General features: G+C 41.7%; 1 protein-coding gene across 3 annotated transcripts in view; it reads right to left on the bottom strand.

Moving 5' to 3' along the window:
• KCNG2 (potassium voltage-gated channel modifier subfamily G member 2) overlaps positions 1 to 25,287 on the bottom strand; it is a 96,576-nt gene extending 71,289 nt beyond the window's left edge. The window contains exon 1 of one of the 3 annotated variants that reach the window (XM_084850054.1): positions 24,473 to 25,287. The gene's annotated coding sequence lies outside the window, so the exon portion shown is untranslated. Of the gene's footprint in view, positions 1 to 24,295 lie in introns of all 3 variants that reach the window. The other 2 variants (XM_084850055.1, XM_084850056.1) reach the window with 2 other exon arrangements.
• Positions 25,288 to 25,872: the final 585 nt, after the last annotated feature.

Raw genomic sequence — 25,872 nt, 5'->3', positions numbered from 1 at the left:
GTGGCACCCTGAACTGGTCACACTTTAAGAAGGATTCAGATAAATTGGAACAGGTTCAGAGAACGGTAACAAAGATGATTAGGGGACTAGAAACTAAGCCCTACAAGGACGGATTGAAGGAAACGGCTATGTTTAGCCTTGAGAAGAGAAGACTGAGGGAGGATATGATAGCACTTCTGAACTACCTAAAGGGTTGTCACACAGAAGAGGGCCACACCCTGTTCTCGATCATCCAAAGCTGTAGGACATGAAGTAAAGGGCTTAAGTTGCAGGAAGGTAGATTTTGACTGAACACCAGGAAAAACTCCCTAACAGTCAGAGACAATGGAACCAACTGCCTAGGGTGGTGGTGGGCCCTCCATTGCCAGAGGTATTCAAGGAGAGACTGGACAACCATCTGTCAGGGTACTTTAAACTGGATTCCTGAATCCAGCAGGAGATTGGACTCGATGGTCTAAATGGTCCCTTCCAACTCTATGAATCTGTACATTTTTGTTATAGTTTATATGTAGAGGCATAAAACATTTTGTCCTTTGCTAATACAGTTTACCATCACTATTATTTGAGAAAGATCCAGCTTCCACTACCCATTTTCACACAGCAAGGATCAAGACACAATGACTTTGGAATACTGTAGTTCCCTTGCAGCTGGTAATGAGGAGACAACAACCAGATTGTGTCCTGACTGAATATAGCATTTATTGTTGTTGCACCTTTAGGAAATCTTGAAATCTCAGTACACAAGTCCCATTAAAATGTACATTCAAATGAGTGTTATGTCCAAGATGTGTATTTCTTATTTTTGGATAACAGGACAAAATAGTCTTCATGAGAGTTTTTAAAAATGAAGGTTTAATGTACAACATATAATTACATAATAAACTTTTATTTATATTTTAAAATATATTTTATTGGCAGTTTATATCAAATATGTATACTGCAGGATTTAAATAAGCATGCTACATCAAACCCTAGATAAATACAATGCTTATTAAAAGCATTCAATGTACTTATTGGCATAATAAACCTTAGGGGTTTTGAATAATTTACAGCTATGAGATTGGATAAATAATTTATTCTTCTGAAAACTCTTCCACAAGTTTAGAAGTCCGTACCATTATAATTTAGCACAAAAAGCTGTTGACATGTTGATTGCAATGAATGAAATAAAACTGGCAGGATAACACCTTTTTGTCGGTGACAAAGCACACGAGCTTTAGAAATGCACTGAACATTTAATCAAAAAGAATGGTAATAGCTCTACGTAACTTAAAAGCTTGCATCTCTGCTTTTGATCCTAAAGTACCTTATCATGATGCAAATATTATAAAGGTTACTGAGGAATATACTATGGATACTTTGGTGCTGGGATCTCCAACATGGTGCCCAAGGTGATACCTCTTTTGGTGGCCACCAGGCTCCCTGCCTCTCATTTTTATTTTACTATTTTTTTAATTAAAATTTTAAAAAAATTGCACTGGGAGGGTGGCGTGGTGCAATGACAAAGTGCTGCCTTCCTGTGTCATATTTATTTGGGTTCAAAGGCGTATGTTTCTGTTTTGGAGCTCAGACCTCAGCCGTGTAGTTCGGTTCTTGGGCAAGTTATTTTTCTTTCTCATCAGTCTGCCATCTGGGAAACAAGTGTTTTGTGACTGGCCATGCCCACCATGATGGCCAATTTATGCATGTGAAAGCCCCGCCCCTACGGCAGCCATTTTGTGAGAGCACCAACAATATTATCTCAAAATTCCGAATGTGTCCACTGACCCAAAAAGCTTGGGGATCTCTGCTTTGGTGCCATCTTTTTTTCTTAGTCATGATACCATGTAGTTAAAACATCCAAAATAGATGACTGCTCAGTTATTCTTTGACAGATTATCACAGAATCTTTTCCTGTTAAGACATTTTTTTTCCTGAAGGTTACTCTAGAGCTATCTTTCTATAAGTTAAATTGATTCTTGTCCTGTAATAATTGTTTTCCCTTCATCATTTAAGATTTAGTTTTTCAAACCTTCTTTTTCTCTCAGGCGTTTCGTCTGACCAGGTGATGGCTGGTCTTAAAACTGATTTTAAAACTAATCAAAGTGAATTGGCTTAGCTGGATTGTTACTCTCTCTCTATTTTTTGTATTTTATATCTTTTATATAGTATGGTTTTTATATTTTGTATCCTTGTATATTTAATGTGTTATGAGTTGCTGTGAGAGCTCTTTGCACTATATACAGAGACAGACAGACAGACAGACAGACAGACGACAGATAGATAGATAGATAGATAGATGAGAGAGAGAGAGAGAGAGAGATCATTGCAACCCAAGATCTGAGATGGGAACTATAAGTTCCACATCTGATGAGTGCCTTCAAACCCTGGTTGTTGTTTTCCTTTGTAAAAAGGGATCAAGAGGACATTTTGCACCCGCAAGTGCTTTTGAACACTTTTCAAAGGCATCCCCACATAGCGTGTGTTGCAGTAATCTCAGGTGGCTGTGGCCAGGTCAGTGATCATGGCCAGATATTCTAGGAAAGGACACAGCTGCAAACAAGACAAAACTGTGCAAACACACCCTGGCAATAGCTGCTACTTGACTATCCAGCATCAAAGTCGGGTCCAAATTGCAAGCCTGATCTTTCAAGGGGAGTACAATCCTGCCTAGAACAAGCTTTACACATGAACACAGATCAGCTTTCCTACTGATCAACAGCACCTCTATCTTGCCTAGATTAAGTATCAGCTTGTTAGCCCACATCCAGTCCATGACTGAAAGGTCCAACAGAATCAGTAGGGACGAACACACACTCCAGTTCCTAGCGTAGGACATCCACCATGGTGACCAAGGTAGTCTCAGTCCCAAAACCAGGATAGAATCAAAACTGTAAAGGATCAAGATACTATCATCCAAGAAAACCTGGGGGGCTGCTACCATCCACTCAAGCACCTACACCAAGAATGGCAGGTTTGAAACAGACTGGTAGTTATTTAATATTTTGGGATCCAAAGAAGATTTCTTTAGCAGAGGTCTTGCCACAGATTCCTTTAGTACAGTTGGCATTTCACCTTCTCTCAAGAAAGCATTCATAATCTCCACCATCCAACTGGTGAGTCCTAATCTGGTTGCCTTTGTCAGCCGGAAAGGGCAACAACTGAGAGGGCAAGTGCTTGGCCTCATACCAGGTATTCTGTCAGTACCTTCAGGCTGAAAAACCTGGGACATACTCATAGCAACAGGACAAGCAGAACCCAAGGGCACATTCATAGGTACATGCTATTAAAGTGTAGTTTGTTGGAACAGACATGAGCAACTTTATCTGTAGTGTCTTGCAAACTAATCATAGTGGGCCACTGATGGCTTTCTCCCTTTTCAGAGCCAAGGTGTAATACACTTCTCACCACTCAGATCTCCACTAGAGGAAACTGTGGTGAAGAAATAAAGATTTCTTTGTTGCCATCACCACTATAGAGCTGTACCCCATGTTTTATCAGACTCATCATGTATCTTCCTCCACCATTGCTCTAGCCATCATCTCTGCTGCTTCAACCCCAGTTCTCCAGAAAAAAGGAAGTGCAGCATCTAGCACGTAAGAGGGGGAACTTGGGAGCTATTATATCATCTACCCAAGCTATTTCCCTCTTTCAAAGGTCCACTAGGCCTTCAACAGTATCCCCAATCATAGCAAAAGGAAATTCACCCAGAGGAGTCAAGAATCCATCTGGATCCACCAATTTCTTAGGGAGGACCATCCTAATAAGCTGTGCATCTCTGCAGAGATTAGTCCCAGGAAATCTAAACCCTATTGGGTAGTGATTGCTCCATAACTATCTCCTCACAGAACAACCTATTATTATCTTCTCTTGGAGATTTATATCTAGTAATGTACATCAGTACACCACCAGAAATGCCACTGGGGAAAAGGAGGGTGGAGAACAGTTGTCAGTTCCAGCTGGTAAAGGTTCTATCAAGAGTAACAAAGAAATATAACTAGGTATATGTAAATTTTTCTACATCTCACTGATAAAAGTGATTATTGTTAAAATTCTTTTAAACAGTGGGGAAAACTACATTAGCTGGAAGCCTTCGCAACTCTGAAAGCAAGTATATTATTTGTTAACATTAAAAGCTAAATAGACTTTCATGTATCCTAAGGATGTTTCTTTCTACTTCCCAAGATTTTTTAAAAATTCAATAACGTCATCAAAGGCATTTTGGGAAAAAGGACTAACAATTCTTGGTTAAGAGCCAAGTTTTCACAGTAATGTGAAAGAATCCAAGGTCAGAAAATTAATACTGCAATCCTATGGACAAATGCCCGGGACTAAGCCCCACTGAACATAGAGGGACTTACTTCTGAGTAAATATGCACAGGCTTGCGCATGTAATTTTAAAGTACTTTCCCCAAAGAAGGGAAGTAAAGAGCGTTTGCAGGTTTTTCTTATTCTCCGGTGCACTCATACATGTCCCATTTCCACAAGGCGTTATTTTCAATTTTGTACAGTTGTATACAAACATGTGGGGCAGAATCCAATGTCACATGAATGGATGTCTGTTCACATACTAGGACTTTCTTCTATTCTCCTCTGACCCTGCAGCCCCCTGCAAATCTGTTCTACAGGGTCCCCCAACCTACCAGAGATTATTTTAAGGGCATGTAGGTGGGGACACTGGAAGACCTTCCTTTGTAAGGCTGATAGTGTACTAACAGTCTAGGACCGTGTTTCCACGATAACGGAAGGAGAAGCGAATGGAGGAGTACCGGATTTTTTTTAAAGGAATCAGCTTCGCTGCACTTTGGTCCATGCAGGGCTCCACAGGCAGGTTCTCTGCACCAGTAAAAATCACTTAACAGAACATACTTCCTGGTGGAGGTGGGGGTTGGAGTCCAGTCATCTGACTGGAAGGGGCTGCTCAACCAATAAGAGAGGCTTCCCTCCCTTTCTCCTTTCCCTTGAAAGTCCAGATAACCCTGCATTTCAGGAACAAGCCTCATTGACCACAATGGGAGTTACTTCTGAGTAGACACACATATGCTTGTGCTGGGAAGGGGGGGGGGAGAAAACAAAGACAGGAAACCAGCCCCCATTTTAACCCGCAGGATCTCTATAACAAAGGGTCAAAGTAGTTACTTCCTAAGGCAATAAACCAAACAAAGGAGAATCGGAGCCTCGAGATCACACTTTACTGCACTTAGGGAACTGGGCTTTAAACTGTGCCATGTCAATTGAGGGGGATCTCTGTAAGTTCTGATGTGGGCATTCAGAGGGCAAGGCTCATTAAGCACAATGGGAATTACTTCTGAGGAGACACTAATGGGTTTGTGCAGGGGCAGGAAATACCCCTTGACTGGGGTCATGGTGAAAGGCACACCCCTGGGCATGGCTAGCATACCCAAAATAAATGCAGGGGTTGGGGCACACAGCAACTATACAGAGGAGAACCCAACTTACGGAAAAGAATCGGACTTTAAGCAGTATCAGGAAATCTGGTTTTTCCCTGATAAGCTCCAGGGTGGCTGCTGGATGGCCACAACATCATGTATCCCTAACAACCTCAACACACAGCCAGCTCAGAGTAAATCACTGGTGGAAACACCCCCTAGGATAATATATTGTTTCACCAATGGAAGCTAATGACAGGAAGTCTTCAACCACTGGGAGGGAACAGAAAAACAATTTGAAGTCTGAGAAATAGGGAAAGATAAATTGGACACTTTAAAGCTTTCCTATGTTCCTACTGAAAAGCCAAGGATGCAAACCTACACCCATGAAGAGTGGGGTGCAAAACAGTTCCTATAGCGCTCAAGTATAACATCTTCTTTCACATGTCCATCCCTAGTATACCAGTGTTATTCCAAGATAAGCTGTGATGCAGCTAGGTCATCCAACTTCAGCCCTGCAATGTTTTTTAACTGGCCTAAACAACTTGCAACCTACCAAGTCAAATACAGCCCACCAGGCATGTATGGTAAATCATCAAGGGCTCAACATACCTCTTGGTTTTGCTGCCTGCCTGGGACTGCAAAACAGAGGAACTGTCACGCACCCGGCAGTTCACATGGCTGGTAAACTGCGTTCAGATTGGTGGATCACAAATTGTGCAGGCCTTTGTTTGTAATTTTCACAGGAACAGTGAATGAATTAGCTAAGTTAGCAAACAATTTGCTAACTATCCAAGATGTCTAAGTGTAGATGTGGAATTTTGCATTGGGTAAACCACCACATCTCCCTTGATTTCCCTGTGGGAGCTGTCATATCAACTATTTAGATAATACAGGGGCCAACAATATGTGCATTATCTTTATGAAAGGAATTACAGGATATCTGAGTAGGCTGCCAGGTACTGGAGTGGAGGATTGGATCAGCTTTACTAGTATAAAGCTGTCAGATCATTAGAAAACAAATTTAACAAAAAAAAAAAACTACATATGAATACAAATGTAACATATTTACATAAAGTTAACACAAACCCAGATCATATAGAATAAACTTTAAATTCTGGATCTCTACCTAAAATAAGTAAAATGTACACAAACCTGTATAGAATTATATAAAATCACTCATAAAGTTGAAGTTCTGAATCTCCCTGACAAGGCACAGCATGGTAATGACTACTGTCAAGAAAGTCATCCAGAGCTCAAGAAAAAGGCGCACTAGTGATATGGCAATCAAAATTGTAAAGGAGGAAGTAACAAGGGATGATCGTAAACAACCAAAGGGAAATGAAATGACAGGTTCTGGTACTGCCAGCCCCATAGCAAAGGCAGCACCACATAAATTTGTCCCATGCTCTTATTAAAGATCCAATAAAATTGGTTATACCAAACACCAAAAGGTTAGCAGACAGTGAATGGAGTTTATTTTTCACTCTTTTGCTTCTATTTACAACATGTTTTGATTTTTAGATCCGTGTCTGCAATCCAATTTTGATAAAACTGTCGCCAACTATTAGTTTAGCTACTCTGGTCACAAAGTGAAAGCTGAAAGACAATGCTGCAAAACTGCTTGCTAAAAGGTTTATTGAATCATTTTAGATCCTAGCACTGTGATTTTATTATATTCTGCTCTTAGAAGCCTAACATTTTAATTTTCAGAGAGCATGTTATTTTGATACAGAAAGTAAAAAAATGACAAGACACTGCTGAGATTGGAAAAACTAGCTTAACAGGCAGCCTTAGAAGAATACTCAAAGAACCTTTGCTTATCCACATGACTTGCACAACTGGGGACATTTGATGACTCAGAAGATGGTAAAAGTTATACAGATTTGGAATGGCAGCTTAGAGAAAACAGACACATTATCTGTTACTCTTATGGCATCCCAAAGGAGCATGCTCAAGTCCTGGTTGTGCTGAGTAGAGCCAATACTTTTGGAATAAGCTGCTCATGCAAAAAAATAAAAAAAATAAAAAAATAAAAATAAAAAGCACTTCAGAGGAGGAAGGAAGATATCAGTATTCAAGTCTGGCTTTAGATCTGAGCTCTCTGTGTGGCTGATGGCTGCTCACACAAATGGGTAATAGTTACAATAGTAGTATGGCCTGTGAGCCAGTTGAGATAAGCCCCTGGGCACCTTGTTAAGTACTGTTGTGTTAACCACTGTGTATACAAAGTACAGATCAGGGGTCTTTGATTCGATTGGTTAAGACACTTAGGGCGTAATCCTATTCAGATAGGAGGCTGCCTCCAAACTCGGAGGCAACTGCCTAACCAAAGCAGGGCAGGGGAAGTACAGAGGGGATCGTTCCCTCTGCGCTTCTCCTGCCCTGCATTTGTGGCTAGACAGCCAACTGCGGCTGTCTAGTGACGGGAGGGCTGAGCAGAGGAGGAGGCTGCCGTACAACACATTGGATTTCCGCCCTCTCCGCACCCCAGAACGCCCCTTTTTGGCTGCTCCGCACTACTCTTGCGAGCGCGGAGCTGTTCCGCGCTGCCTCCAAGGCAGCGTGGAAGTGACGGGGAGGTCGGTTCCTGGAAAACCAGGTATCTTATGGCCAACTAGCCGCTGTCCAATGACCACAGGATTGCTCCCTTATTTAATTTGTAGCCCACCATATTCTAAGCTTCTGGCAGGATCTACATCAGAAGAAATGAAGCATACTAATGACACCAGATTCATATCCCTGTACAGCCTAACTCAGCCTCATATACAAGTCAGGAACAAGAATGTCACAGAACAGAATCCTTCAGGAAACCTCCTAAAGAGAAGACTACAGTTGCCCATCGCCATCCTGGAATTTTCCAGCCAGGAACAAATAGACCCACTGCCCACAATGCCCTGCAATTATATAACCAACACCCTATAATTAGTGGTATTAAGGCTGTAGGAAAGTGTGAAGATTCAACAGATTGCAGTTTCCCATATAAACATCTGTTAATGAATTAGACATACATCTGAAGCAGTAAAGTTCATGCCATAATGACTGTTAGTCTTTAAGGTGCCATGAAAGTCTGCTGTTTTTGCTACTGCAAGCTAACATAAACCCTCTTCTGGACTTAAAAGATTTAACTTTGGAATGAAGGGAGATTGTCAATCAAGGCAACAAGAGGCTTCCCATAACCAGGCTAATAATCAAAGTGGTATGATTCCAGAAACTTGACGGAATTCATTAGTGCCTACTTGATAAACAGTATTTTACAAGAAAGCAAGGTTGGAGATGGGGGAGCAGCTGGTGTGCAGGTTTTCTGAGGAGAAACTGAACAACTGCACATTCAGGATGTCTGACATTTTACTCTTTCTTAATGAAGCATTAATAACGCCAGACAGCAAAGCACCCAGCCTCCATCAATTGGCGCATACCTCCAAGTGTACTCTGCTTTGGGAAGAGAAGGGCAGACTGAAAATGATCCAAGTAAAGAGGACAAAACAGAGGTTATGGATACTCATACTCTGTATTCTAAGTTGTGACTCCCAAGCTGAACTGAATACAAGCGATTCTGCCTGCAATATAGCAGCAAATTCATTTCAACAGATGGATGATGACTCAACTTTGAAATGGAGACTGTGGGGTTTTACTAGGTCATACAACCAGAAGAAGCAAAAACAAAAGAGGCAACAACACCACAAAACGGAACTGAAAAAATCTGAAATTTAATAAAATATTATGTGCCCAATGCATTTTGGTAAAGACCTTCTTCAGGAGCAGAATAGTTTTCCTAGTAGAACAACATCTCTCAGGAAAACTGTATCTTTGTGCCCCTAAAGGTCTTCGCAAAACTCACTGAGAAATTTATTATTTTATTAAAATCTGTATTTTTTCAGTACCATTTTGACTCTTTACCTGATTTTTTTGCTTCTCTGTGTTTGGTGCTGCCTCATTTTTTTCCTTTCATTCATTAATCAGAACAGCTCTGCTGTATAAGACTTTGCAGACACATTGGCAGCCAAGGAGAAAGGTTACTTTGCAGCCACCACTGCCATGGTATAATCTTTTAAAAATGATATATGCAGCAATTGGCCAGCTTCAGAGAAAGCTAGGAACCATTTGTGCTCTAGTTGTCTTCCTTCCTGCTTCATCTGCCATCAGCGGAGGCATGATCTGGCAAAGACATAGGAAAGGACATCTCAGAACAATTCTATGAATGCCCTAAGATAACCTGCTATTTTACCAATCAAACAAGCTATCAACTGAGTAGCCATCAAGACTAATAGGCATATCTGCCAGAGAATTCTACAACTGAGTTGGCTCCATGAGTTATTCTACCTGGGCCACCACCCTAACACAAAAAGGTATGCATCTATGCATTTGGAATGTAATGATGTGATAATGACAGTATCATCTCAGTATTTTAAGTACTCCCTTAAAATTGGACAAGCTTGCTCCTGATAACCACTTTAACAAAATAGAAAAGAAAGAACTGATGCTATTAAACATTTTTAAAGCCAAACAGAAAAAAGGCTAATCCTAAGAAGACAAACCTTCAACCATATCATATTCTAAAAATACTTCAGAAAGTATAAAGAATTTTCCTGAGGAACTATAAAGCATAAACACAATATGTCTCTATAGTAGAATGATATAATTTTCTTTCATCATTTTCTGTGGCTATTCATTGTGATATTATTTTTCTAAGTTTGAAAATAACACTTTCACATATATTGTTTGAAGCTGTCGTTATTTCAATAGTACTGATTACACTTTGTGTAAGAAATCCTCAGATTACTTACTCTGGATCACCCCCACCCCGATAACAGTTAATTGTTGCTAAACCAGAAGGATACAGCTTTAAAAGAATGATGGAGCAGTATAGGGTCTGAATTAACATAATATAACAAACATAAACAACATTTATATAGCTTTCTAACTGGAGAACTACTTGACGGGCTTGTTGATACAAGTATTTGTCTAGGAGGTTCATACAGTAAAACTTCTAGTTATTGCCAAGAATTTTAATGTAGAGAAAAATCAAGATGGGTCAAATTTGGATCTTAGCTTGAGAAAACCTCTATATCTTTCTGAATTGCAAATGTAACTTGACTTGTAATAACTTATAAAACATACATACATATGCATGCACGCACACAACAAAAAACTGCCAAGAGGTATAGGTCTACACTTAGGCTCCCATTACCTATTGTAGTCAATGGCAAGGCCATTTGTTTTAATGAAACAGGGAAAGTTGGTGGGCAAGGATTACAATATTAGATCCTTCTGCAAAATACACCGGAATCTACTGAAATTATTTGGGCACCCTGAACAATAGGATGCAATTCATCTTGAACAAGACTAGAAGAATCTTGTATTCAAATAAAATTAAGAAAACAAATCACTGCTTAAAAGACGTGTATCTGCTGGCAATACCACATTAATATCTTTATGTCAGGAGTACCCAACCTTTTTGGATCAGTGGGCACATTTGGAATTTTGAGAGTCTCAAGTGCTCTCACAAAATTACTGCCATGCTATGCATGGCCAGTCACAAAACACTCATTTCCTAGAAGATAAACTGGTGAGACTAAAAAAAAAAAAAAGGGAACTTGACTAAGAATCTCAGTACAAGACAGAGGTGAGGTATGAGCTCTAAAACACAAAGCCACTCTTTTGAACCCAAATAAAGATGGTGCTGGAAGACAGTTTTTCACTTTGCGGCATGCCAGCCTCCCAGTTAAAAAAAAAAACTAAGAAAGAGAATAAAAATCAGGACTTGCAGGAAGCCTGGCAGGCACTAAGAGAGGTGTCCACAGGCATGTTGGTGCCTATGGGCACCACACTAGAGACCCCAGCTTTCAACATGGATTTGTGATTAATATGCCCCGTCTAAACATTTATTTCTTGGTACACCATGTACCCCAGCAGTAATCTAGCTAATTAGTATATTCTCCCCAAAAGGTCTACCATGGACAAAGGACACATTTGAAGTCATCAGAGAGGCAATCAGTTTAATTACTATACTTTAAACAAAACCCCTCGGCTGAAAAATGTCCATCTAACATCACTCCAAATCTATGACCTCATTAACTAAGTAATATGCTCAGTGCAGAGCCATGCCACCCCTATGGTCTGTAATGTTTTCAGTGGCAGTAAGCCAAAAGGTTCTTAGGTTCTTCCAGTTGCAGGACCCTGATGATGAACAATTCAACAAAAAAACGCGATAGAATAATCTAAGGAGTCTTACTCTCCAATTTTCCACGTCAGAATGTACGAAGGCCCCTAGAGAATATAAGAATTGCCTTGTTGGATCAGACCTAGTTCAGCATATTGCCTCTAACAGCGAGTAGCTATATGTTGTAGGGTATCATTCTAGATTCCTGGATTGCCTAGAGAGTTAGACAAGTTTTCTTCAATGTGTGGGTCTGCAGGTATGTCAACCATAGGTTTTCAGAAATGTCTTACACATTTGCTAAGTTTGAATGCCTAAAGTAGGTGGAACTAAAGATGGACACAAGAAACTCCTGACACAGATCATATGAGCTATTCCCAACGACTATCAGTAGATCCCTGGATTGCCACATTTGCTAAGTTGTCTAATAACTGACACTGTCACTAGAAGACTAGGCTGCTGGACACAGTCTTGCAGTCCCAAAGCAGGCAATGATCTCATGTGATTGGTCCCATCCTAAATGGCCTCCCTAAGGCCATCTGTTCAGTCTCACTATACTGCCTTTAATACGTATTTCTTGTTATCTGCTCTTTGCATAACAAGGGATTGGAAGCAGCCGGTGCGTGGCAATATAGTGGATCAGCACTTCTCTGAGGCAACTGCCTTGTTCTTCGCCATCTGAGCCTATCCTTAGAAATAATTAAGTCTCTAGATGTTACAATGGTGGGGAAAACTTCAGAAACGTAAACCAAATATAACTGTATGCAGCAATTTATGTGTAAAAACTTTACAGAGCCTTGAACTATTACCCAAAGAGATATGTTATACCATTCACCCTGAAGAGGGGAACTTAAAAGACATCTGAAAGTATCTCTTTAAAAAAAGAAGCACACAAATAGAATGAGTTGAACTTTTTTTAGGTGGAATTTAGGAGATCATCTGTTCTTTTTCTCTTGAATGAAAATGAAAGCATTATATATACTACTGGACAGGAAGAGCACCAAGGTTTCATACCAGCAAAATGCTGGTTCTCAGATTACTGGAACCTCTCTTGAAATGCAAACAGCAAAATATGTAAAGATGTCCTTTGGGTGGGTGGATGTCAGATATACATTCACAGCTCATCTAACCCACAGTTCACAAAGACCCATATCTTCATCCTGCACTGGTCAGGGTAGACAAAAATAGATGATTTAAAATAAATAAATGACAAAGTTTTAAAAAAACGAATCAGATTTTTTTCTAAAAACATCAATTATATCAAATGCACCTTAAAAATAACCTGGTTTAAAATTATCACACAAACTAAATATAATAAAAATATATTAAGATCTACATCATAAACTCTTAAAATGGAATTCATGACCTTTGATTAAATGCATTGAGTTAAAACCTGCTGTTCTCTGTAAAAGAATGAACTAGGCAAAATATGTGACTTTTGAGGACAAGCTTTACAAATATAACACTGGCAGAAATGTACTGTATGTTATTTTCCAAATTATGAATATTTTGACTGTATCAAGCAAAATGCATGGATATTAATTTTCCATATAATATATACATGATAATTGACAACCCCTGCTTCTGAAAAGTTCTGGGTACTGAAAGCCAAACTATACATAACACAAGAAATCTGTGCTAGAATTTCCCAGCATTTTTTAAAGCAGCCACTGGAGGCTCAGATTTTCTTTTATCAGTTAAGCAGCACTGGGGGAAAAGGGTTACACCTCTCCGCTGCACCCTTTTCTTGATCAAAGTCCCTGTTCTCAAAGCTGCTAGATCCCCCCCCCGGGGGGGGAGCAGATACAATACAGGTATCTGTATTTCCCCCATACACACACACCTTAGTGGGAGGGGTTGAAATATAACCAAGGAAATGGGCATGGAGCACCACAGCTGGAACACCACAGCCCCAGTGCCCTTTGTGCCCCACCCCCAGCTGATTTCAAGCAGGAAAAAAGCCCATCAGGATATCATGGAATCACATGTGAGCCTGAGTAAGTGATCTTGCTTAGTTGTGACTGAGACTAGATGGATGACAAAGAATACACTTCTCAAAAATGTACCTCCTGTTTTAAAAGTTCAAGATGCAGCACAATGCTATAAATGTCTACTAGAATAAGTTCCACTGAATTCAATTAGAATTACTCCCAGGTAAGTGGCATAGGATTATAGCATAAGGCTGCAATCCTATGCAGCCTGGGACTGCATAGGATATTACCTGGGAGTAATTCCCGCTGAATTTATGATGCATGGTATTGTGATGTTAATCAGCTTGAATCAGGGTAAAGGATATTTTAATCACACTGCATGTGTTAATAGGCTTACTTAGTGCCAGGATGTTATCAGCAGGGACGTACGGATTTAGTTAAATCTGTTCTGTCTGTGTTTCATGGATTCTTAGGCATCTTTTGTTCTGTTTTCCACTCAATGACGGATTCAATTTTTTTTTTTTTATGGAGAAGGATCTTGGAATTGTTGTAGATCACAAGCTGAATATGAGCCAACAATGTGATGTGGCTGCAAAAAAGGCAAATGCTCTTTGGGGCTGCATTAATAGAAACATAGCTTCCAAATCCAGGGAAGTACTAGCTCCCCTCTACTCAGCACTGGTTAGGCTCTGGAGTACTGTGTCCAGTTCTGGGCAAGGCACTTTAATAAGGATGCAGACAAGCTGGAGAGGGTTCAGAGGAGGGCAACAAAGATGATCAGGGGACTGGAAACAAAGCCCTATGAAGACAGACTGAAAGAACTGGGCATGTTTAGCCTTGAGAAAGAAGACTGAGGGGAGATATGATAGCACTCTTCAAGTACTTGAAAGGCTGTCACAGAGAGGAAGGCCAGGATCTCTTCTTGATCATCCCAGAATGCAGGACACGGAATAATGGGCTCAAGTTACAGGAAGCCAGATTCTGGCTGAAAATCAGGAAAAACTTCCTGACTGTTAGAGCAGCATGACAATGGAACTAACTACCTAGGGAGGTAGTGGGCTCTCCCACACTGGAGGCATTCAAGATGAGGCTGGACAGCCATCTGTCGGAGATGCTTTCACTTGGATTCTTCCATTGAGCAGGGGATTGGACTCAATGGTCTTATAGGCCCCTTCCAACCCTACTATTCAATGATTCTATGATCCATTATACTTGTGCTAATGGACATTAGCACTAATTCCCACTTGTAGTGATGCACATTAGGACAAGTGCAAATTGCAGCAAATCCCCCCCAAAAGAGAAATAATGGTCTGCAAGTCCGCAAAATCTGCATGACTTGGAAAAACTGGTCTGCTGCAGAATCCACAAGTCAAATTCATAAAAATCCAAACTCATTTCAATCTGCCACAGATTTCTCCGACATCTCTGTTGTTGTTGTTCAGTTGTTATGTCTTATCCAACTCTTCGTGACCCCATGGACCATAGCACACCAGGCCTTCCTGTCCTCCACTCTTTCCCGGAGCGTGCCCAAGTTCATATTTATCGCATCGGTGATGCTATCTACCCATCTCATCCTCTGCTGACCCCTTCTCCTTTTGCCTTCAATCTTTCCCAGCATCAGGGTCTTCTCTAGTGAGTCTTCTCTTCGCATATTTGGTGGCCAAAATATTTGAGCTTCAGCTTCAGTATCTGTCCTTCCAATGAGCACTCAGGGTTGATTTCCTTTAGGACTGACTGATATGACCTCCTTGCAGTCCAGGGGACTCGTAAGAGTCTTCTCCAGCACCACAGTTCAAAAGCATCGATTCTTCAGCGCTCAGCCTTCCTTACAGTCCAGCTCTCACAGCCATACGTTACTACTGGGAAAACCATAGCTTTGATTATACGAATCTGTCGGCAAGGTGATGTCTCTGCTTCTTACTATGCTGTCTAGGTTTGTCATAGCATTCCTCCCAAGGAGCAAGTGTCTTTTAATTTCATGGCTACAGTCACCATCTGCAGTGATCTTGGCGCCCAAGAAAATAAAATCTGTCACTGCTTCCATTTCTTCCCCTTCTATATGCCAGGAAGTGATGGGGCCAGATGCCATGATCTTCGTTTTTTTAATGTTGAGTTTCAAACCAGCTTTTGCACTCTCCACTTTCACCCTCAACAACAGGCTCTTTAGATCCTCTTCACTTTCTGCCATTAGGGTGGTATTGTCTGTGTATCTGAGGTTGTTGATCATTCTCCCGGCAATCTTAATTCCGACCTGTGATTCATCCAACCCAGCGTTTCTCATGATGTACTCTGCATATAAATTAAATAAGCAGGGTGACAATATACAGCCTTGTCGTACTCCTTTCCCAATTTTGAACCAATCGGTTGTTCCATGTCCGGTTCTTACCATTGCTTCTTGACCCTCATACAGGTTTCTCAGAAGACAGGTAAGGTGGTCTGGTACTCCCATCACTTTAAGGATTTGCCACAGTTTGTTGTGATCCATATAATCAAAGGCTTTAGCGTAGTCAATGAAGCAGAAATAGACGTTTTTCTGGAATTCTCTTGCTTTCTCCATGATCCAGTGAATCTTGGCGATTTGATCTCTAGTTCCTCTGCCTCTTCGGAACCCAGCTTGTACTTCCGGTAGTTCTCGGTTCACATGCTGCTGATGCCTGGCTTGTAGGATTTTGAGCATAACCTTGCTGGCATGTGAAATGAGCACAATTGTATGGTAGTCTGAGCACTCTTTGGCATTGCCCTTCTTTGGAATTGGAATGTAAACTGACCTTTTCCAGTCTTGTGGCCATTGTTGAGTGTTCCAAATGTGTTGGCATTTTGAGTGCAAAACTTTAACAGCATCACCTCTTAGGATTTTAAATAGCTCAGCTGGAAAACTGTCATCTCTGCTACCTTTGTTGTTAGTAATGCTTCCTAAGGCCCACTTCACTTCACTCTCTAGGATGTCTGGCTCAAGTTCAGTGACTGCACTATCATGGCTATCAGGGACATTCAGATCTTTCCTGTATAGTTCTTCTGTGTATTCTTTCCACCTCTTCTTAATCTCATCTGCTTCTGTTAGGTCCCTGCCTTCTTTGTCCTTTATCATGCCCATCTTTGCACAAAACGTTCCCTTGATATCTCCGATTTTCTTGAAGAGATCTCTAGTCTTTCCCATTCTCTTGTTTTCCTCGATTTCTTTACATTGTTCATTTAAGAAGGCCTTCTTGTCTCTCCTTGCTATTCTCTGGAAATCTGCATTCAGTTGGAGATATCTTCCCCTTTCTCCCTTGCTTTTCGCTTCCCTTCTTTCCTCAGCTACTTGTAAAGCCTCATCAGACAGCCACTTTGCTTTCTTGCATTTCTTTTTCTTTGGGATAGATTGAGTTGCTGCCTCCTGAACAATGTTACAGACCTCCGTCCATAGTTCCTCAGGCACTCTGTCTATCAGGTCTAATCCCTGAAATCTATTCCTCACCTCCGCTCTATATTCATAAGGGATATGATTTAGGTCATACCTGAATGGTTTAGTGGTTTTCCCTATGTTCTTCAATTTAAGATGAAATTTTGCAATAAGGAGCTCATGATCTGAGCCACAGTCAGCTCCAGGTCTTGTTTTTACTGACTGTATGGAGCTTCTCCATCTTTGGCTGCAAAGTACATAATCAATCTGATTTCGATATTGACCATCTGGTGATGTCCATGTGTAGAGTCGCCTCTTGTGCTGTTGGAAAAGAGTGTTTGCTATGATCAGCATGTTCTCTTGGCAAAACTCTATTAGCCTTTGACCGGCTTCATTTTGTACACCAAGGCCATGCTTGCCTGTTATCCTGATGATTTCTTGACTTCCTACTTTAGCATTCCAATCCCCTATGATGAAGAGGACATCTTTTTTTGGTGTTAGTTCTAGAAGGTGTTATAGGTCTTCATAGAACCGATCAACCTCAGCTTCTTCGGCCTCAGTGGTTGGGGCATAGACTTGAATTACTGTGATGTTGAATGGCTTGCCTTGGATTCGTACTGAGATCATTCTATCGTTTTTAAGATTGTACCCCAGTACTGCTCTTCCCACCTTTTTGTTGACTATGAGTCCTACTCCATTTCTTCTAAGGGATTCTTGCCCACAGTAGTAGATATGATGGTCACCTGAATTAAATTCGCCCATGCTTGTCCATTTGAGTTCGCTGATTCCCAAGATGTCGATGTTCAATCTTGCCATCTCATGTTTGACCACCTCCAGCTTACCTTGATTCATTGATCTGACATTCCAGGTTCCTAAACAATATTGTTCTTTACAGCATCGGATTTTCTTTTCACCACCAGACACATCCACAGCTGAGTGTCCTTTCGGCCTTGGCCCAGCTGCTTCACTCTTTCTAGCGCTACTTGGAAATTCCCTCTGCTCTTCCCCAGTAGTATATTGGACACCTTCCGACCTGAGGGGCTCATCTTCTGGCGTCATATCTTTTAGCCTTGTGATACGTTCCATGGGGTTTTCTTGGCAAGAATACTGGAATGGGTTGCCATTTCCTTCTCCAGTGGACCACATTTTGTCAGAACTCTCCGCCATGACCTGTCCGTCTTGGGTGGCCCTGCATGGCATAGTTTATGGCTTCACTGAGTTACGCAAGCCCCTTCGCCACAACAAGGCAGTGATCCATGACGGGGCCGACACCCCTAGTGAATGACTTTACTGTGAGTGACTGCTATCAACACTTCCTGCATTTAATCTTCTTCTGACCTGTTTACAATGATTTCTCCTTCCACCCCCATATGTACTGTATATAACCCTGAAACTCTGTTACACTCCAAGCATCTGATGAAGTTGGCTATACTCCACAAACGCTTATGCCAGAATCAACTTATCAGTCTTTACAGTGCCAGAAGATTCTTTTTTATTTTTGGTGCAACAGACGAACATGGCTAGCCTCTAGAAATTTTAAGATTGCATATATGCATGTATTTTAATTAATACGTGAAAATGAGCAATAGCATAAGGATGCTGAAGAGACTCCAGATGGCCTGCTGAGTTCTACCATCTTCTAGAAGAGCCAGGAGGTCAGGGCTTCCTTGACTGTTTCACCGTGATCCATATGCATACTATCTCTATGCTCTCTCCCTTGCTAATCTCTTTCACTTCCCTGCTGGTCCACCAGCCATCTCTCCCTTCGTCCCTGACACATGTATTGCAGTGAGGCTTCAGCAACCAAAGCACAATGTAAGACATAACTGAGAATTGTATTGCCCTGGGTACTGGAAGTTTTTCACCATTTTCACAAGTGTGTTTACTATTGATTTATTAACTTTCTACATCTATAATTCATTGACTAGAAATGAACAGCTGATTTAAAAATGGCAGTTTTCCACTTTCTGTCCAACATTAACAACATTCACAAGTGATGTGTTTAGACTAAAAGCTGTTCTCAGCACCACTTATGAAAATGCTGTTTATCGTTAAGCACAAGACTTACATCTCTAAGGCAAGTGGCTTTAATTGCCTGACAAAGAACAATTGAGCATTTGAGAGGAACTGCCTGAAAATATACTACAAATAAAAATATTGTTTATTTGGAATTATTTATTAATTTTACAACACTTATAAGCCACTCTACATGTGAAATAAATTCCTGATCAGTGAACAGTAATAAAAAGTATTAGAATACATAAAAAATAAAAACATTTAACAGGATTCATATGCAAGGACCAATAATTTGTATAGGCTGGGATCGAAAGCATGGCATGCAGTGTTTCATGTATGTACAAAGACTTTTCAGCTCCTGCATTCTGACAGTATCCTTCTACTTCATGTACCCAAAAGCACCCTAACCCTCAGGAGCCATCCAGAGCAGCACCCATGGGGTGTGAGCAGCTGTTAGTGCAAGGTAAAATTCCCATGCATGAAGGGAATTTTCCCATGTATGCGTGACAGAGCTTTCTGAATAGTACTTTCAGGCTGCAATCCTATTCAATGAAGCTTACTTCCAAGAAGACATATAACATTGTACTGTCAGTATATATTACAATCAATGTATATTACAACTTTTCTCAACCAGCCTCCAAAGCAAATCCTTAATATTCCAATTTTACCAGAACTAAGGAACTTTCCAGAAGTTCTTAGTGAGTCATTTGCAATAGCCACGTCCAGTATAAAAACTGAGATTTTTCTATTCTCACATAATGAATCAGACGGTAGCCTCCCTACAGTGGGATAGCCGCACTATGAAATGGCAATCCTGTTTGCTGTACTAGGTTGATTTTGTTGACTGGGGCGGGAGAGAATATGATTAGATGTGACACATCTCTCAGTGCTGGATTCAGCTCACACAAAAATGAAAGAGCTACCTCTTAAGGAGATTAGGGAGTTCTTGGTGTTCACAACTTTTGTGGAAATTTAAAGGGTTAAGATCAAAAGGAAGATTAAAAATAAATAACAGTTCTCCAAGTTACATGGAATAGTGCTGGGCAGAAGAGGAGGAACTGTGAGCTGTGAGCCTTATCTAAACAGATGCTATCAGCACTAACCAGTTAGTATCCCTGATACTCCTACCTCATTCTACACAAGCTCATTAAAACAATGGCCGACTTCATGTGGAACAATAAGCCAGGATTCTGGAGAATCCTGGTTTATCATAAACAAGCTCTGTGCTTGTACACACAGCTCATTCGCTCCCACATGGTTCCTTCTGCAAGTGCAACAGGCTAAACAAACTACTTCCCCCCGCCCCAGTAAGTTAACTGAGCCAGGGATCCTGGCTTGTTACTTCCTTTACAACCCATTATCATAAACCAGGGCTGCTTCTTGACTTACAAATCCTGGCTTGAGGGAGACAAACCAGTATCTCCAGATAGATGACATGCTAAAAAACTACAACTTGGAGAGACCCTAGCACTGAATCAAGGGTGAGCTGAAACATGATTCTGACTTTCTGAGATTCATTTTTAACACCTTAATCTTTAAATGTCTACCTTTAAATGTTGCATGAAACACAATGAACAACTATTATTCCCTGTCGCTCTGTGACCTGTGACCTATTTTATACAGAAATAATTCCTTGCCTCACATAATTCCATTTAGGTTTTAAATTATTCTTAGTTTTCAGAAAAAAGAGCAAGGAATCCTTGTTTCAGGAGGTCATTCTGAGGCTGAAAGGTCTGTATTTTATTGCTATGATTTTTTTTTACTATATTCTGGGTTTTGTTCCTATGATAAAATCTTTTATCTAATATTTTACTGCATTTTAATTGTTTTGCAAGCTGCTTTCCATTTTAAGGTATATATTTTTAAAAATAATAATAAAATGATTGTCCTTGATAGAGAATGTCAAGTGAGGATTTCTACCTCAAGGTGCTTTGTGTTTTTCCTCTGCAGTTAATAGATATTATAAAAAAGCAAACAAATTTGAAAGAGTAAAATGTGTGAATAAAACTTGTTTTTCAATGCCATATGATCAGGCATTAACCATCTAATTTCTGACATGCATGGGCTGCAATCTACACATACTTACCTGTAAGACCTATTGAACTCAGTGACTTAGAACCTAACTAACACTTTGCAACAGAAGAGTTCCTTCCATCCATGGAAGTGACTCCAATTCAATGGAGGCTTCTGTTGGAGGAAAGGGGGAGCAATTTTCACCACCACCCCAGCCTCCTGCATTACCTCCACACTGTTCCTGAGGGTCTCCCAACCCTTTGAAGCAGAGTTTCAAGGATGCAAGGGACTGTAGGGAAAGTGGGATTCAGTGAAAATTGTCCCATCCCCCCGCTTCTACTGCTGGGAATGCACTTTGCTGAGTGGAGACTCCTGCTGACAGATAATTAGTTAGGATCCAAGCCAATGAGACATACTTCTGAGTAAACATGCATAGGAGTATGCTCTCTTAATTCTGCTGTCATGGACATTTTAAACTAAATAAATAAATTAAAAATGAACTGTACTTATTACAGAAGGCTGGTGTAAAACAAAAACAAAAATAACATAAATGGAGGGCCAGGGGGGTACCACTAAGAGCCGGCATGGTAGTGAAGTGTTGGATCAGATTGGGAAGACTCAGGTTCAAATTCCTGCACAGCCATGAAGTTCACTGGGAGACTTTGAGCCAGTCACGATGCTTCATCTTAACCTACCTCACAGAGCTGATCCAAGGATTGTTGTAGTTGTTCAGTCATGTCCGACTCTTCGTGACCCCATGGACCATAGCACACCAGGCCTTCCTGTCCTGCGCTCTCTCCCGGAGTGTGCTCAAGTTCATATTCATTGCATCGGTGATGCTATCTAGCCATCTCATCCTCTGTCGTCCCCTTCTCCTTTTGCCTTCAGTCTTTCCCAGCATCAGGGTCTTTTCCAGAGAGTTTTCTCTTCGCATTAGGTGGCCAAAATATTTGAGCTTCAGCTTCAGTATCTGTCCTTCCAATGAGCAGTCAGGGTTGATTTCCTTTAGGATTGACTGATTTGACCTCCTTGCAGTCCAGGGGACTTGTAAGAGTCTTCTCCAGCACCACAGTTCGAAAGCATCAATTCTTTGGCGCTCAGCCTTCCTTATAGTCCAGCTCTCACAGCCATACATTACTAATGGGAAAACCATAGCTTTGATCCAAGGATAAAGTACAACAAATAAAATAAAATTATGTACATTACCCTGGGCTCCTTGGAAAAAGGACAAAACATAAATGTAATTAATAAAATGAATTAATGAATAATGTCCAAAACCTTTCTGTATAAGGAAAATACCCTTTCCCTAATGGATCAACAACTATAAATATATCCTGGCTCACATAACTATCATATCCAATTATTGCAAAATAAAAAAGATGTCTCATAACATAGCAATCCCCCCCACACACACACTACAGGATGGGATCTATCCCTTTCTGTAATCTGGCATATTTTACTAGCAGAGTGTGTGGAAACATCAAGGAGAGTGAAATAAAAATACAGGTAGAAAGCCAAGGTTGCTTGCTATATAAAGACTCTAGAGTCAAAACTACATTAAAATGACCTAAAGGGGAGACTATTTTAGCACAAAATCATCAATGAAGTTAGACGGAAGCTGACTTCTTTGTTGCAGCTAATTTTAATCTCATCTTTGGAATTCAGGCAAGTTTGGATCACAAACAATTAAAGAAGCAAACTTTGGTATCAATTCTTACTATGTTCCATGACGATAGTGCTAGAAACTACCTCTGCATGGTGGCGGCTTCATATGAGGAGCCATTTCATAAGAAGCTGCTCTAAGACAGAGCCCCCAAACTCCTTTAACTTTATCTGAGCTTGGCAAAGCAATAGGGCTGTGTCCTATACATGTACATACCAATGTACAGCAAAAATGAAATAAGTTTATTCTGAATAAAAACAAGCAATAGCTTTTCTGCTCACGGCTCTACAAGGATCAAGTTTTAGCATCAGCAAGAGCTCAAGTCTTATTTATCAGATTTTCAATTGAGAGTTTAACACCAGGCATCAACAGACCTATACTACAAGCAATAGATCCACAATGGAGATGAAATCTTAAATTAAGTTGTTATACACAGTAGAATGAACACAGTGTATGTTACCAGAAAGTATATGCTATAAATACTACACATAATATGCACAATCTTTTGGCATCTAGTTATTAACTTAAAACAGCATACCCCCTTGTTGAAAAACATATTGAGAATGTAAGAGCTAAGGCCCACTGATTTATTCTAAATTCCATAAAACAGAAAGCTTATTCAAAAGGCCCCCTTTGATCACCCATGTGTTTAAGATAAAAGTTACATAAATAACTGCAAAGAGGCAGACTCACTCAGAGAAAAATAAGTATTGTGATGACCAAGCCAAACATATCTGAAAGCCAAAAAGTGAGCATCAATTACAGCTTACGCATACATAAGTGTTCTTTCAAAAAAGGGAAAAGCCACTAATTTCTCATCATGCAAGAGCCACAAACCCTTTTATTACTAAGCTTTGATGCATATCATACACATAAATGATATAATTTTTTATTTACCTATTGCACTCTCAAAAAAATTGCTTCCATATGGGAGTACCAAAACGCTCATGCTGGATCAATTTTCCCTGCCGGCAGGTACTAGCACCAATGTTAGGGCCGGAGGTGGTGATTAGAACCTGGCTGGTGCTTTGCTCTAGACTGCAGAAACTACTACATCCCCCACCCGAATTCATGGCCATGAACATACCATGCAACACATTATAATCTAAATTACACATGCCTTGGTCCAGCAGCATAGAATATTTTGAATTAAAATGAAGAAGGAAAAGTCAACAATCTCACTTTTTGCCATCTCCTGTTTTAGAAAGTGGAAACTCAAAAGGTCAACTGTAGTACACATGCTCCCCCTGAAGTTTGCTTTTTTCCTGCCAAATGAGGACTGGAGGTTAATGGGAAGAAAGAAGGGATACTAACACACCCCACTTATGAAATGTGATGTGAAACATCCGGTTGATACAGGCTAACCACCAGCATCAATCTCAACTGGAATCAGCGGCGTTCAAATGAAGGAAAAAGAAAAAAAGCAGAGAGAGTTCGTGCCAGCCCCTTATCAGTAGAGCAGACAAACTACCCACCCAGTTGCTTGCACCCCACAAGATCAGCAGCAAATAAGGGAGAAGGAATCTGTGGGGTTTCTTAGAGCCTTCATAACTGGGGGAAAAAAAAAAAAAGCCTGGGATTTTAAATGCTAATTCTCTCAGTCAGTGCAAACACAGGAATTACAGAAACAGGTTAGACTAGAGCTCAAACTTATCTAGCCGCCTTTGCTACGCTTAAGCTATATCCTCAACGTTTATGGCTGCAATCCTACGCACGCTTTCCCTGAGAGTAAGCCTGATGAACTCAATAGGCGTTACTTACATCCGAGTAGTCATGCACACCGCTGTTGTCAGTTACCCTTCGCAGATCTGCCAGGTCCCCGATTCACTGCTACGACAGAGGAACCGGGCTGCCAACAGGGCGGCTCTCTGGCCGCAACGCCCACCCAAACTTCCCGCTCGCCACGCCGCAGACGCCTCAGCCCAGCCCGTGGCTCACCTCCACTTTCAAGCAACTCTTCTTGCTCGCTCGCCACGCTAGACCTTGGAAGCGCTCTCGCCTCGCGCCGCCACCGGGCGCGTCCGACGGGCGAACCCCGATAGTCGCCTCTCGGAATAAAATCAGAGCCCCCCTTTTGCCCCGCGGAGGAGCGGATGGGAGGGAAGGAGGAGAGACCGGGCTCCGGCGAGGCTGCCGGCTCCAGGCTCTCTCGTTACGCGTAAGCCCCAGCCGGCTGCACCCTCTCGGCGGCGCGCTGCAGGTGCTTGCTTCCCAGCCCCTTCGACCAGAAGTCCGACCACCAGCGGCGGCGCTCCCGGCTCTGAGGAGAAGGCAGCCCAAGAAACGCGGCGGGTGGAAAGAACGCCGCCCCGAGCAAGCAGCCTCGCCTCAGGCGCCGCCTTCTGCACCCCCTCGCGCTGCGAAAGCCCCGCAAGAAAAGGGCTGTCGGAGCAGCGCCTCAGTTGCGCTCTGCTCCCCGCCCCTCGGGGAGCGCCAGCGCCTTCCCCGCTGCGTTTGGGTGACTGCGGAGTGCGCGAGCGCGGCGTGCGCCCCAGGAGGACGATAAGGGCGGGAAAGCGGCTGCTCCTGCCGGACCCCACCCCGGCTGCACCCCCACTCCGGCGCGCGCGGGGAGGGGCTCGGCAATTCCTCGTCAGCTCTGAGCAGAAGCAAAGCGCGTCGTTGGCCCTTGTGCCCGAGTTGGCCGGGGCGCCCTGAACTTTCTGGGCAGCTGCAGGCAATGTATGTCGAATAAATAAAACGAACCAAAACAACACCACCATATAGTTTTGCCTCCACATCTCATTCAGACCTGGACGGAAACCAGTCTTGACCGAAAGTTTCCTTCCGCCTTCCTTCCAACGCTCACTTTAGCCTGACCATGAAGCCACGTTTTAACATTTTTGTTCGGGACACCTAGGTCGGATTCCGACCAAGGGAAAGTGTCGTAAATAGCCCCCAAGGTCTCCTACAAAATTTGAATATACTGTTTTAGTCAATAAAATGTACAGCCTCACGAGTATGAGCCCAAAATATTCTGCTGCCTGAGGCAAAGGGACAAGATCGTATCTCCACCCACATTCTATGTACGGAAGCCAACCAGATTGGCACTTGAATCTTATTTCAGCACTGGCAAAACAGGACAGAATCGTCCAAAGCATCTGCTGGCAGTAGGCTAGCTTAGGGGGACGAGGGCAGTCAATGTGGCACACACAGTGTGCACACACACACGGTGTCCTTCAACACCGTGCCACTGCTCCTGAGATGGTCACCTCAATCCTAACGGTAGGGCTCTACTGGCCTTGTCACTGCCCAGTGCCTACCCCCCTACTCACCATCTCACACAATGGGTCCTCCTCCCTCAAAATTAGATTATGTCAACAGAATTTCATAATTCA

Source organism: Heloderma suspectum, chromosome 4 (genome assembly GCF_057233095.1).
Source record: "Heloderma suspectum isolate Gila_16-S chromosome 4, 16-S_ref, whole genome shotgun sequence".
Taxonomy (NCBI): domain Eukaryota; kingdom Metazoa; phylum Chordata; class Lepidosauria; order Squamata; family Helodermatidae; genus Heloderma; species Heloderma suspectum.
Note: the sequence above shows the minus strand (reverse complement) of the source record. Positions and strands in the feature narration are given on the sequence as shown.